The sequence below is a fragment of the Herpailurus yagouaroundi genome, unplaced genomic scaffold (genome assembly GCF_014898765.1).
Source record: "Herpailurus yagouaroundi ecotype Mexico unplaced genomic scaffold, PumYag 186, whole genome shotgun sequence".
Taxonomy (NCBI): domain Eukaryota; kingdom Metazoa; phylum Chordata; class Mammalia; order Carnivora; family Felidae; genus Herpailurus; species Herpailurus yagouaroundi.
In genome coordinates, this window is record NW_024412417.1 from 46948051 (window position 1) to 46961621 (window position 13571).

At 58.2% G+C, this 13571-nt stretch overlaps 1 long non-coding RNA gene across 1 annotated transcript; it reads left to right on the plus strand.

Moving 5' to 3' along the window:
* Positions 1 to 399: 399 nt before the first annotated feature.
* On the plus strand, positions 400 to 2449 carry LOC121043241 (uncharacterized). Its single transcript, XR_005796757.1, has 2 exons — positions 400 to 514; positions 1749 to 2449. It is a non-coding gene; the product is annotated as an uncharacterized LOC121043241 (long non-coding RNA).
* The last annotated feature ends 11122 nt before the right edge of the window (positions 2450 to 13571 follow it).

Sequence of the window (13571 nt, forward strand, 5' to 3'; positions counted from 1 at the left end):
CTGGGGACCACTTCTGCCCTGAGCCGTCAGGTCCCCAGCAAACACAGGATGTGAAGCCCTCGGCCGGCTACCTGCGGAGCGCCCCTCCCACCAGCGGGCGCCCCTGGGAAGTGTGTTCGGAAGCAGGAGACTCTCTGGGTGCTCAAGGGGGCCTGAGAAGTGGGCCCATCCACCCTGCCAGTTAGCACTGAAGATGGTCAGAGCATATGCTGTGCTATTTTTGCCTTTCAATAAAATCAACAGTAAATTTTTTTTTAACAAAGCACCAGGCACCACTGAGAGCAATTAGCATCGCATCACGGACCACATGGTGGCTTTGCAGAGGCACACAGACGCAGCTGCCTCGTGCCGCGTGCCCTGACGTGTCCTCCGTGATTCACGTACCTGCTCGGAAGGGAGGCGTGCAGGCCGGGCCAGGGACCGTCCCTGCCCAGCGCCCAGGAGCCTGGGGGATTTCCTGCTGCAGAACCCGGCCACAGCCATCTTCCCATCTTCCCCCAAGAAGCAGCATTTGGTAACCAGGGAAACGCAGGGCTGAGAGCACGGAGGGCTCAGGGCTCAGCCCACGGCCGGGAATCGGGAGTGAATCTGTGACCGGAGATGAGGGCTCAGTCTGTGACCAGGGATCAAGCCTCAGCCCACGACAGGGGATGGGGGCATGTTGGGCCAGAGGTCAGGGCTCTCTCTATGACCAGGAATCAGTTTGCTTTGTTATGACAATCAAGGCTCAGTCTGTGAGCAGGGTGGGGGCTCAGGGTGTGACCAGGGCTCAGTGTATGAAGGATTCAGGCCCAGTCAGGGCTCAGTGTCAGGGCTCAGTCTGTCTCCTCCTCTTCTTCATCTCCAAACCCTCTTGCCCTATTATGCTCCAGCCACACCGGCCTTCCTTGTCATCAATCTCTTCCGATTCAGAGACTTTTGTAATTTTGGTTCTTTCTGCCTAAAAAATTTTACTTTCCCAAGTGACCGGATCTTTCTCTTCTTCAGTTCTCAGCTCACTGTCGGGTCCTCAGAGAGACCCCCCCTGCCCACCCCACAGCACCCTCTTATGGGTGCCCTGTCCCACAGGAACCGGGGGCTGGGTGGTTGTGTCCCCTAGGAAATGGGTGCTGTCTCCCATAGGAAGTAGGCTTGCTGGGCCAGCCCTGTTCTGGTCCAGGAGAGGGATGCTGCACACGGGGATGGGGACTGGGCCCCATCACGAGGTCCCTAACCGGCAGTGAGAAGCCCCGTGCTCCTGGGGCCTCCCCTCAGGACCACCCCCTCCTACTGCATCCACCCTGCAGACCTGGCCCCAGCCCGAGGAGCCTGCCGCGTGCCGCTGTGTCCCAGCCCAACCGGGGGGGGGGGGGGGTGCGGCGGGAACAGGGCGCAACGCCGCCCGGGCCACGGCAGGGCTCATTTACTGTCGCTTAAAATAAAACAACCGTGAGACATTGTCTTTAGAAAAATGAAAGTGTGAGCGACCTCCCGTATGTAGCCAAGTACCCGCGACAAGATAGCGGGCACTTAGGCGGCTCCCGGGGGGACCCGGTGTTAACAGTTCACCCCGCTTGCTTGCGGTGTTTCTGAAGGACCAGAGGCGAGGCCACCCGACCCACGGAGGGGAGCCTTCCTCTCTCCTGGAGCTGCTGTCCGGGAGCCAGTGTGCTCGTCCACGAAACAGAATATGGCTGCGTGCGCCAGAAACCCACGTGCGGGGGCCGTCCCGCACCTTCCCTTTCATGACTTCCCTTTTCACTCAATAGCGCATCTTGGAGTTCGATCTGTGCTGATGGGGCCGGATCTAGGTCACTCGTAACCACCGTTGGGCCTCTTGTCGTGCGAACAACCAGTATGGACACGTTTCCCCGGGCAGAGACCTTCTTTCCGCGTGCCACTTTTGCTCTGACGAATAAGCCTCTGGGAACAAGCGTCGTCGTGAGCGAGCGCACGCCGTCGCCGGCAGGGAGCCACCCAGAGCGGAACCGTGCGGTCCTCGCGGGAGCTCGCGCCACCTCAGCCTCCGCAGGAGCTGCCAAGTTGCTCTCCAAAGTGGCTCCGACAATTTACCGCCCGCTAGCGATGGTGAGAGTTCCCGTCTCTCCACGTTCTCGCCAACGTTTCGTGTTATCAGACGCATCAGCATTTGCCAGGTGATGGGTGTGAAATGGTGCATCGTTAAGGCTTTATTTTGCTTTTCCCCGATTCTGGGTGTGGATGAGCAACCCCCCCCCCCCGGCCCCCGCCGTGCCTTACTGACCTCTTGGGTCTCCGCGCCAGAGAGCTGCCTGGTTGCGCACTGGCGTTCTCGTCCTCTGTCCATTTTCCTCCTGGGTCGTTTGCTTTCTTCTGGTTTGTGTGTTTATTGTATTGTCACCACCGAGATGCGATACAAACATTCTCTTGTGCTTTTTAAAAACGTTTTACGGTTTTGCATTTCACATATAGGTCTTTACTCCATCTGGAACTTATTTTTGTGTTTGCGATGAGGTAGACATCTAATTTTATCTCTTTAGTCATTTACCCTGTACTGATTGTGGCACGCACGGGGACTGGGGTTTTTAACATGGCTTCACGGGCTCCGTGAACCCCAAAGATCGTGACAGTCATAAGCAAGGTTGTGTGCCCGTGTCTGCACATTTTTCTGAGGAGGGTGCGTAGACCTCACCTGATTCTCTAAGCCGTCAGGGACCCCAGATAATTCGAACAGCCCTGCTCGCTGCCCAGAGCCACTCTGTGAGGGGGTGAAGGCAGGGGCAAGGTTGTGGGTCTTTCTTCTCTGAGGATCCTTCTTCTGACACTGTCTTTCTTGGGTTTGCTCACTTTTGGCATTCACCTGGAGCCGTTTGGCATGCCTGGGCCTCTCCCGTTAGGGAGGATGACACCCCCCCTCCCCCCGAAGAACCAGGAGGGACGTGGGTATGAGACGATGGTCCGGGAGAAGCCGGCCCAGCCAAGTCCAGGGCTCTTTCCTCCCATCCGAGTACTAACCAGGCCCGACCCTGCTTAGCTTCCGAGATCAGACAAGATCGGGCGCGTTCAGGGTGGTATGGCCGTAGACTAGGGCTCTTTCCTATCAGACTCGGATTCCCTGGGCCGCCCTGTCCTGGTGGGGGCAGGAATGAGCGCACGGGGAGGGAGCCGGGGTGAGAGGCCTACCCACCCCTCCCCCTGCCAGGGAGGTTGGGGCCCCGGTGCTGGTCGAGAGCAGAGCTGGTTGGAAGACTGTGTCCACGGTCCCCTCTCCTCTGGCCAACACCGGCCGCGTGGTGGCCGTCAGCTCGTCCATAACGGGCCTGGAGTTTGGGGGAAGACACGCAGATACGGAGCCTGACCCCAGAGAGGCCCTGTACCAATTTAACAACCAGCTGAATTTTAAAGAAGTCCAACTTAACAATACTTTCCTTTTAAGTTAGTGAGTTTACTATCTTGTGTAAGAAACTTCTGTCGGGTTTTCAACCCCAGCTCCAGCTCCGCCGGCCTGTGTGAGCGCGAGGAAGTCACCTGGGCTCTCTGAAGCGCAGTCCGCGGGCTGCTGGTGTTGACGAGGTCATGCGTACGCACTGCCTGTCCCTCACACGAGGGGACATGGGGCAGAAGTGACACCATCATCCTACGAGCCACATGTTTGTGACCACCCTGTGCCGGACGGTCCCACACGCCCTGTCCTTCTGTCCCGGTGACGGCCCCGGGAGGCGGGGGTCCGGGGGCCCTCTGTGGGGGCGGGGAGGGGCCTGGGTGTGCCCCGAGCAGGGAGCCCCCGCAGGAATGGATTCCTGCTCCTGGAATGAACTCCGCACTGAGCCAAATGGGGGAGACCAACTGGGAACTTTAATGTTTATTTATTTCTTTCTGAAAGAGACAGAGGGCGAGTGGGGAGGGGCAGAGAGAGAGGGAGAGAGAGAATCTCAAGCAGGCTCCGGGCTCAGCCCAGAGCCCGATGTGGGGGTCGAACTCACCAACTGGGAGACCATGACCTGAGCCGCGATCAAGAGGCAGATGCTCAATGGACTGAGCCGCCCAGGCGCCCCATCTTCTGGGAGCTTTTCAACCCAAACGTGCCAGCTTTCCCCAGACGGCGGGTCCCAGGCCTGACGGTGCTGACACGGAGCAGACGGTGGAGCCTCCGGCGTCCCTGTGGCACGTGGTTCCAGGGATTCTCCCGCGGAAGGCAGGACGTCACCAACTGAGGAAATGCCACCTCGATGCGTGTGTGTCCGTGTGTTTACCTAAAGCATGAAACTTACAATACGGACAGATTTACAGAACAGGGGTGATGCCAGCGCTGAGCTTCCACACACCCGACGCCCGCTCTACCCCGTTGTTAGCATATTAGTATCACATTGTCACAATAGGGAACCGATATGGAGACATGATCATCAACAAAAGTCCAGAGTAAGAATTCCTCGGTCTTTGTCTTCTGTCCTGTCCTGCCCCAGGAGCCACCCCCACCCCGCCCTGGGGACACCACACTGCATTTCGTCTCCTGTCTCCTGTGGGTGCTACAGCTCCCCAGACGGGCCCTGTCGTCAGTGACCTTGGCAGCTGTGAGGAGCGCTGCTCGGGATTTTGTAGACGGTCCCCTCTCCCGATGTGCCTGATGCTTTCCTCATTTTTTGACTGAGGTTACACATCTGGGGAGGAAGGCCGCCGAGGTGAGTTCCATTTTCGTCACACACATCGAGGGCACCTGCCATCAACGTGACTTACACGACGATGCTGGCCTTGGCCATCTGACTGAGTCGTGTTGGCCACAGTGTTTCTGCACGGTCAGGGTGCTCTTTCCCCATTTCCAGACTGTCCTCTTGGGAAGGACGTCACGGCGTGCTGCCCACACCTACAGAGCGGGGCCCACGCGCCCTCCTGAGGGCAGAGTATCCACATTATCTGGGATTTTCGGGCCCAGAGCTTTGTGTACCCTCCCCCAGTTTCTTGCGTATGCCATAACTTATTTCTATCCATACGGCCTCATGGATATTAATTTTGCACTTTGCTTTATAATCCAATACAATATTATTTATTTTGTGGCCGAAGTCCTTCCAGCCTGGCCACGGGCGCTCTTCCAGCGGGCTTTCGCCCCGTCCGAATGTTTCCGCGTGGACGTCTCCTACTTGCCTACACAGCAGGAGGCCCCGCGCTCACTTCGCGTGCCCGGGGCTAGTCCTGGTCCCGGAACCGGCCGTTTCTCCAAGGCGCCCGCCTCTCTGGGCGCTGGGAGTGCCTGGTGCCTCCGGACGTCACCTCCCCTGGGCCCTCAGCCGGCAGGGCAGGGACACACGCTGTGGATGGGCACACAGACCTGGGGACGTTTCTGTGTGCGTCCGCCTGTTTCTGGGTGACCCAGAGGCACCTCACCTGCGCTCGGGCTCCACACCGTCCCTGGCACCCCACGGCCCGCTCCGGCCCGTCCTGCTCACCTGTCACCTCCACTCACGGTGAGAGGCCCAGCTCCCGCCTCCGTGTCCACCACGGAGGGTCCCGGCCTCCGCACAGCAGCAGTGACTTGTCAGCCCGGCCCCGGGGACCCAGTTCCCACTGGAGCAGACATCTGGCAGCGCCCCTGCCCCTGGTCACAGACTCGCTCCCTTCAAAGTCGCTCAGGACAGCACCTCTCCCCACCCCTGCGGTGAGCACGGTTCATGTATCTGTAATACAGTTGGATTGTTGGGACGCATTTTCTCACTCTATCCTGAGATCCCCTGAACCTCAAAATGTCTTTAAAATTTACATATATTAAGGTTCACTCTCAGGGCTCCCAGGGTTTAGACAAATGCATGATGTCATGTACCCATGTCACAGCCTCACGCACGATACTCCACCACCTGGGGGGCCCTCTGTGCTCACCCGCCCCACCCCTCCCGAGCCCCTGGCAGCCGCCGACCTGCTTACCGTCTCCCTAGTTTTGCCTTTTCCAGAATGTCCCATAAATGGGACTGTATGGCGTGCAGCCTTTCCGACTGGCGCCTTTCGCCCAGCCGTGTGCGGTCAGGACTCCCCGTGTCTGCCGTCCCCGACGGCCCCCTCTTTTTGTCACGGAGGAGCATTTCGCCGTGTGCGAGCTACAGCGTGCTTATCTGTTCACCCGCTGAAGCACATCCTAGTTCCTTCCTATTTTTGGCAATTCTAAGTAAAGACACTATAAACATCTGCATGCAGGTTTTTATGTGAATATACGTTTTTAAATTAGTTGGGTAAATACCTATGGGCATGATTCCTGGATTATATGCTAAGACTATGTTTAACTTTACAAGAAGTGGGCAAACGGTCTTTGAAAGAGGCTGTGCCAAGCAGGGAGGTCTTTTCTCACAAATTCCTTTGCTGTCCCCGCCTGTGGTGGGAGGGAAGACCCTCAGGTGTCAGGCCGTCAGTCTGTGCCTCTGTGGCCACAGTGTCCGTCCGTGGTCCCGGATGGAGGTCTTTAAGATGATAGAAGCCAGGGGTGCCTGGGGGGCTCAGTCGATTCAGCATCCGACTCTTGGTTTCGGCTCAGGTCATTTTCTCAGTGTTTTTGGGTTTGAGCCTTGTGTTGGGCTCTGTGTTGACAGCGCAGAGCCTGCTTGGGATTCTTTCTCCCTCCCTCTCTGCTCCTCGCCTGCTCTCTCTCTCTCTCTCAAAATGATTCTAGAGGCCATCCCCTCTCTGTCTCCGATGTCCTGCCTTCGGAGGATGCTGGCCAATGACTGTCCCGTAATGCAGGGCCACAGAGGGGCAGCATGTAAGCCAAGAGGAAGTAGAATAGGCTGGGAACCTTGACCCTCACCAGGCCACTCTGTGCCTGGGCCACCTGTTTGCAGACAGCGGACACGTCCCCTGTAGACCCTCCCAGGCTGTGTCCCACTCCGGAGAGCCCGGAGGGAGGGGAGGGAGCACAGCTGGCCGGATTCCCAGCTTTCCCACCTGTGTTCTCGCCCTGTATAATTATAATCCTCTCCCCTGTGTATGACTGGGGATTTACACAGGAACAGGTGATCATGCCCCCGATCTGGCCGTGTCAGATGGCAAATGGTGAGGAGGTCAGTCCCATGCTACCTAAGTCGTGACTGTAGGCACAGAGGGAGCCTGTCCTGCCAGCCCAGAGGAAGGCAGATAGCCCCAAGGGGCCGCAGGAGCCCCACCCCACAAGGAACGGGATTGTGCCAACAATGCACATGAACTTGAAAGAGGCCCGAGCTCCAGATGAGACACAGCCTGGCTGACTCTCTGGAGGGGCCAGCGAGGCCCTGGGCAGACCAGCCGCCAGCCTTCCTGGGTCCGAGATAACGGATCGTGTGTCGTTTGTAAAACTGTGTTCTGCTGCGATAGATAATCAGCACAGGGGTCCCCAGGCCTCCGTCTGCCTCTGCCCCAGGGGCTGCCCCTTGGCCGCTGTGCATGCATGTGAGCACTTCTTTTTCAGCAGAAGAGAAAAAGGACTTCAGTTTAACCAAATATGGGATTTAGGAGAAGCCCTCGTAACCTTCCGTGCACAGGCACCCCTCGCTGAGCTGTGCTTCCCAGATAGCGCATCTTTTACAGACTGAAGGTCCAGGACGGCCGCGGAGGACGGCCCCGCGGAGGCGGTGGGGACCGGAGGGCCGGGATCAGAAGCGGAGCCTGAAGACGGGACCGAACTGCAGTCATCTCAGGATAAAGCTGACGGGCGAGGAGGTGCTGCTCGGGGAGGAGCGGAGAACGTGCTTTCTGGGGATGGAAGCTCCTCCTGGCGAGGATGCCGTGGAGATTGTTGGAAGGACAACAGAGGATTTAGAATATTCCGGAACCCTAGTTGGTAAGGCGGCGGCAGGGCTTGGAGGACGGTCCCCACTTGGGAAGGAAGTTCTGTGGGTAAAATGCTGTCAGACAGCGTCACCTGCTCCAGAGAAATCGTTCGTGAAAGGAAGCGCCCGCTGTCGTTGCAAACTTCACGCTGTTGTCTTGTTTTGAAACTGGCCACCGCCGCCCCGGCTTCAGCCGCAGCCACGCGGACCAGCCAGCAGCCGTCGGCCTCGGGGCAGACCCTCGGCCAGCAGAGAGAAGCACTGGCTGAAAGCTCAGATGAGGGCTAGCGATTTTTAGCAAGAGAGTACTTTTTTAAATGTTAATTTATTTATCTGTTGGGGGGGGGGGGCCTGGGGTGGGGGCGGGCCAGAGAGAGGGAGAGGGAGAGGGGGAGAAACCCAAGCAGGCTCTTGGATCTGATGCAGGGCTGGATGTCACGAACCATGAGGTCATGATCTAAGCCGAAATCCAGAGTCGGACCCTTAACTGGCTGAGCCACCCAGGCGCCCCTAGCAAGAGGGTATTTAAACACATTTTTTTTAATGTTTATTTATTTTTGAGAGAGAGAGAGAAAGAGAGAGAGAACTAGCAGGGGAGGGGCAGAGAGAGAGGGAGACACAGAACCCGAAGCAGGCTCCAGGCTCCGAGCTGTCAGCACAGAGCCTGACGTGGGGCTCCAACTCATGGACCGTGAGATCATGATCCGAGCTGAAGTGTAGCAAGGGAGTATTTTTTTTTTTATTGTTTTTAACGTTTATTTATTTTCGAGACAGAGACAGAGCATGAACGGGGGAGGGGCAGAGAGAGAGGGAGACACAGAACCGGAAGCAGGCTCCAGGCTCTGAGCCATCAGCAAAGAGCCTGACGCGGGGCTCAAACTCACGGACCGCGAGATTGTGACCTGAGCTGAAGTCGGACGCCCAACCTACTGAGCCACCCATGCGCCCCGCAAGGGAGTATTTTTTTTTTAATTTTTTTTTTTCAATGTTTATTTATTTTTGGGACAGAGAGAGACAGAGCATGAACGGGGGAGGGGCAGAGAGAGAGGGAGACACAGAATCAGAAACAGGCTCCAGGCTCCGAACCATCAGCCCAGAGCCTGATGCGGGGCTCGAACTCACAGACCGCGAGATCGTGACCTGGCCGAAGTCGGACGCTTAACTGACTGCGCCACCCAGGCGCCCCAACAAGGGAGTATTTTTAATGAAGGTACGTGCATTGTTTTTCGGACCCAAAGCTGTTGCACGCTTAATAGACAACAGTGTAGCATGAACATGACTTTCCTAGCCACCGGGAGACCACAAATTCATTTGACTTGCTTTGCCGTGTGGTCTGGAGCCCAGCCCGCCGTCTGGGGTGCGCCCGGGTGCCGATTACACCCTCATGTCCAAAGGGGCCCCGCTGTTAAGCGTACGGGAAAGCTGCCTGGCACCTTGTGCCGGGCGTCACTGCCGTCGGCCGGGGGACCCTGAGATTCTGTGCGGAGATGCCAACGTCCAGGGTTGCCGTTCGAAACAAGCAATAGGGCCACCACGTGGGCTCTTGTCAGTGAGACGTGTTATGTGGGGATTAAACCTGACATTCCTCCCTTGCCCCCGACAGGCTGCTATTAAATCAACGGCATAGCAGAATCTGGCAAATATAAGATTCAAATTAAAATCCTTCCTGGAGTAAAACGATAGACCAAATCTGCCTACAGAACGTGATACGGCAAACCCTGTCCCCCCACATCTAAGTTACCCCAAACGGACGAAAGCCCCCTCTTCCGGCCTCCTGCCTCCCGGCCTGCACCCGGGAGCTCTGGCCAGCATCCATCGGACCTGCGGGAACTCTCTTCCGCGTCCTCAGCACAGAGACTGAGCCCCGGAGCTGCGGCCAAGCTCCATCCAGGACCACAAATCCTGGGTCCCCACCCGGCACCTATTTCCTGAGCACTTTTTGGCCATCAGCACACGAGGGAACATGTCACGTCCCGCCACACACTCCCCGTGACAAATGTGATTCCATAGCAGCTTCGGCCTAAATCCTGTCCCCTTATCTCAGCAGACTTGAAAATCCTGAGGTGGGGCTGCTGCCTTCTGGGACCGTCTGCACGTCCCGGCCAGAACCACTCGGGAATATCAGGCCTAAGACCGTGGTGTGGAGGCAGAGGGGTTCAGGAGATATTATTCTGGGGGATGAGAACGGGTGGCTGGGGAGTGAGGGACACCGATCACCCACACAAGGGTGCACGGTTCAGCTGGTCCCCACCGCAGCCCAGCCGGGACCCTGTGAGAGGCCCACGGGATGTGTCCCAGAGGTGTCCCCCGAGGGACGGAAGAGAGGACTCCCCTTCCTCACGGGACATGGGCTGTCCCCTGGGCTGTGGGTGCCCTCCCCTCCAGGTCACGCACACCTGTGTGCTTGGCGGGATTCTGGGCCTCCCCACGGCCAGGTGTGTCAGCATCCGGGGCGGCTGACCCAGACACCTGCGGTCCTGGAGGCCAAGGCTGGCTGCGTCTGAGGCTGTGAGGGAGGGTGTGTTCCCAGCCTCTCTGCTTGGCTGCTGGACGGCTGTCCTCACCTTCACACACATTCTCCTTCTTTGTCTGCCTTTAAATTTCCTCTTCTTTAAGGACACCAGTCAAATTGGATCCGGGCCATAGGAAGCACAGGAGACAAGGGACCTTGCCTGTATCTCCTCCAAGTTCGGGATTTTGAGCCACGCTGCCCACTCCCGGGTGCCCTCAGGGGGACCTACTGCCCGGTGCCCTCGGGGGGGCCTCTGCCAGGTGTGCCCAGGGACCCTGGGGATCACTCGTCTTTTCCTAGAAGGAAATCCCTCCTCTTTCGTCCTCTTCGGCCTCAGAAAGCAGAGAGGCTACCACAGCCCCCAGACGTGGGGAGCGGCCCCTGGGCCCTGGGCTCACTTCCCTTAATTCCTGGAGCATTGCCTTAAATGCTCGGTGATCTCCGGGTCTTTATCCTTTGCCTGTGGTCGGAGGGGGTGGCAGGCGGAGCGTGTGTGTGTGTTGTGTGTGTGTCTGTGTGTGCACGTCGCGTGCGTGTGTGCATGTTGTGTGTGTGTCCCTGTTGGGGAAGGGAGAGAATGGAAAACCGGTTCACAATGAGTCAACCGTCCACCCCAGTCCTTCCCCGACGAGACGATTAGACGCTGTGTGAGGAGGACAGGTTAGCTTATTTGTGACTATTAATCCCTGATGTGCCTCTTCCTCCTTCTGGAAGGCTCCCAGACGTTCACATATGGGCTTTCCAGATGGGCGGGCAAGGCCAGAACTTCAGACACAGCAGCCGCTGCCCGTTGTCACGACCCCCGTCAGCACCACCTCCATCGTCCCCACCATCAGCCCCGACAGTATTTCAAGCGCTGTGACAACACAGGGGTGCATAAACGTGCCAGGCCTGGGGAATTCTGGGAGATCGCGGAAGGCCACAGGAGGTATGTCTGCCCAGAAGGCCTCAGGCTTCTGGCAGCATTCAAAGGCTAACACCCTCCGGGGGCCGGGAGGAGGGCAGGAGCCCCACAAGCAGGGGTGCAGCAGGACCACCCGAGGCTCATGAGAGAGAAGTGAGTCCCACCTTTGGGGAGCCAGAAGGCTGGGGGGGGGGTGCTGCAGAATGGAAGATTCTGGAAAAGCAGGGAGGGCTGGGGCTGTGTCGCCAGCCCCGAGTGGGGAGTAGAGTCTCGAAGCCCGTGAAGCCCGAGGGGAGATCCGGGGTGCTGACTCCTTGGATGTCTCTCCTGGACTTGTTTCCAGCACAGCGGCCGGGGACACCGGGGGCTGTGGGACAGGGCAGGTGGCCAGGACAGCCGGGCTCCAGAAGAGACTCGGGTGTGACCTGGGGGAGCTCCAGGGAAAGGCAGGCACAGCTCAGACTTCCGTGTTCACCCTCTGTCCTTCAGATGACACCGGCTCCTCTCGGGCAGGGCTTCCGGCCCTTTCTCCTGAGGGGACACACGAGGACTTGTGACAGTTTGCCTAGCACCTAGTGGATGCCGGCGGAGTCAGTCTGCCCCAGTGGGGGGCAGAGACCTCATCCACGGGGGCCCCAGCTCATCCACTAGGGCGAGGACAGTGTCTCCAGCTCTGTCCCCAGAGCCTGGCACCGTAGCAGGTGCAGAACCAGGACCCAATCAGAGCTGCTCGAGGGAAGGAGGGGCTCATGTGTCCTCAGCGGGTCTTGCGGGAGCAGGAGAAGGAGGCAGAGGCGATTCCAAGCTGGGAGGCGGGCCGCTGGAAACCGACGGGTGCCGTTCTCAGAGAGATCCGAAGCAGAGTTAGTGGAGGAGAAAATATGATGACTGCTACCTTAGTCATTCTGAGCGGCCCCTGCACGGCGTCACATGTTGGAGAGGCAGATGGGAACACCAAGCAAGGGAGGGTCTGACGCCCTGGGCACACAGGTGGTGGGTGACAGGCAGGAATGGACGAGATCCCGGGGAAGCAGGGCAGGGAGAGGGATCCTGGAGGACAAGGGAGGGAGGGAGCCACCCACGCGTGGGTGAGGCATGATGACAAAGCACAGAGGGGGGGATCAGATGGAGGCCGAGGGCCCGAAACAGCATCGGGGGAGGGACGGGGACGGGGAGCCCGGGGCCCCTCCTGAAATCAGGTGCAAAATGTATTCCTGTAAATTGGTTCAACCCATAAATGTTGTAAGGGGAATTGGGTCTTTAAGGGAAGCATATGGAAACGTCTTTTGTGAATAATGCCTCCCAACCTCCTCGGAACTTTGCAGATGTATTTCCCTGCCCTTTATCAGGGAGAGTGTCCGTAATAGTTCTGCCAGAAGGCAAGGCAGGCATTATGATTTCCATTTTGGAAATGAGAAGAGTGGCTTCGGTGACTGTAAGAGCTGGCCGTCCAGGGAAGCTCCCCGCTTCTGCTCCCGGATTGTCCCGCTTCTCGGGTCGTCCGCAGGCTGGGGGTGCGTCGCTCACCGGGTCCACTCTCTCCTTCCTCTAGTCCTGTTTGGGGCCCTCATCTCTGCTGGTCTCCAGAGTTCTGTACCCGTCCTTGACCCCAGCCTCTCTCACAGACGCTTGCATCAGCCTCGGTGTATCCTCAATAGCATAACCCTCGGGCTTCCTAACTTAGTTCATATTTAATGTATTTCATGCAAAACAGACCCCCTACTTCCATAAATGGTACAATGCAAGCTTCCTCCCAGGCTGGCCTCCCAGCCTCCTGCGGTCGCCATCCACAGGCACTGGGCACTCGGTTCCTCCAGGCCCGGCTCGTCAAAACCGCCCGCGCGATTGCCCTCCACTCTCCGCGGGCAGAGGCCGGCCTCCTTCAGTGGGCACCCTGACCGCATGGAGAGCAGACACGGTGAGGCACGAGGTCAAAGGTGTCGCTGGCTAGGAGGTGGAAAAGCCCCGGTGGTGGGGGGTGCAGGACCAACAGGGAGGATAAAGCCAGACGTAGGCATGAGCCGAGCATGTGACAGAGCGGTGAGCAAATCAGACTACCCGTCCCCGGACGCAGAGAGGGACAGACCCAGGAGAGGGAAGGTTTTGAAGGGCGGAGGAAGCCCGCAGATTTAATACATAAATCACAAAGCCCCCTTTTCTCTTCATCTTAACTAGACAGGCTGGTGATGAACCGAGTCTCTGTTCTCCCGCCAGTCACGCTCGATTTCGGCCAAAGGAGTTCTGAGCAAGTGCGGTGGCAGAGCCAGGGGTGGAGAGGTTGACCCAACGGTGGCGCACGAGTGGGGCTGGCCTCCCTCGGCGCCTCCGAGGCTGCGGACAGGGGGTTGTATACATCGCTTCTGCGATATTGGCTGGTAAATAATGCATGAGTCTGGATGGCGTTCGGCAGAAAGAG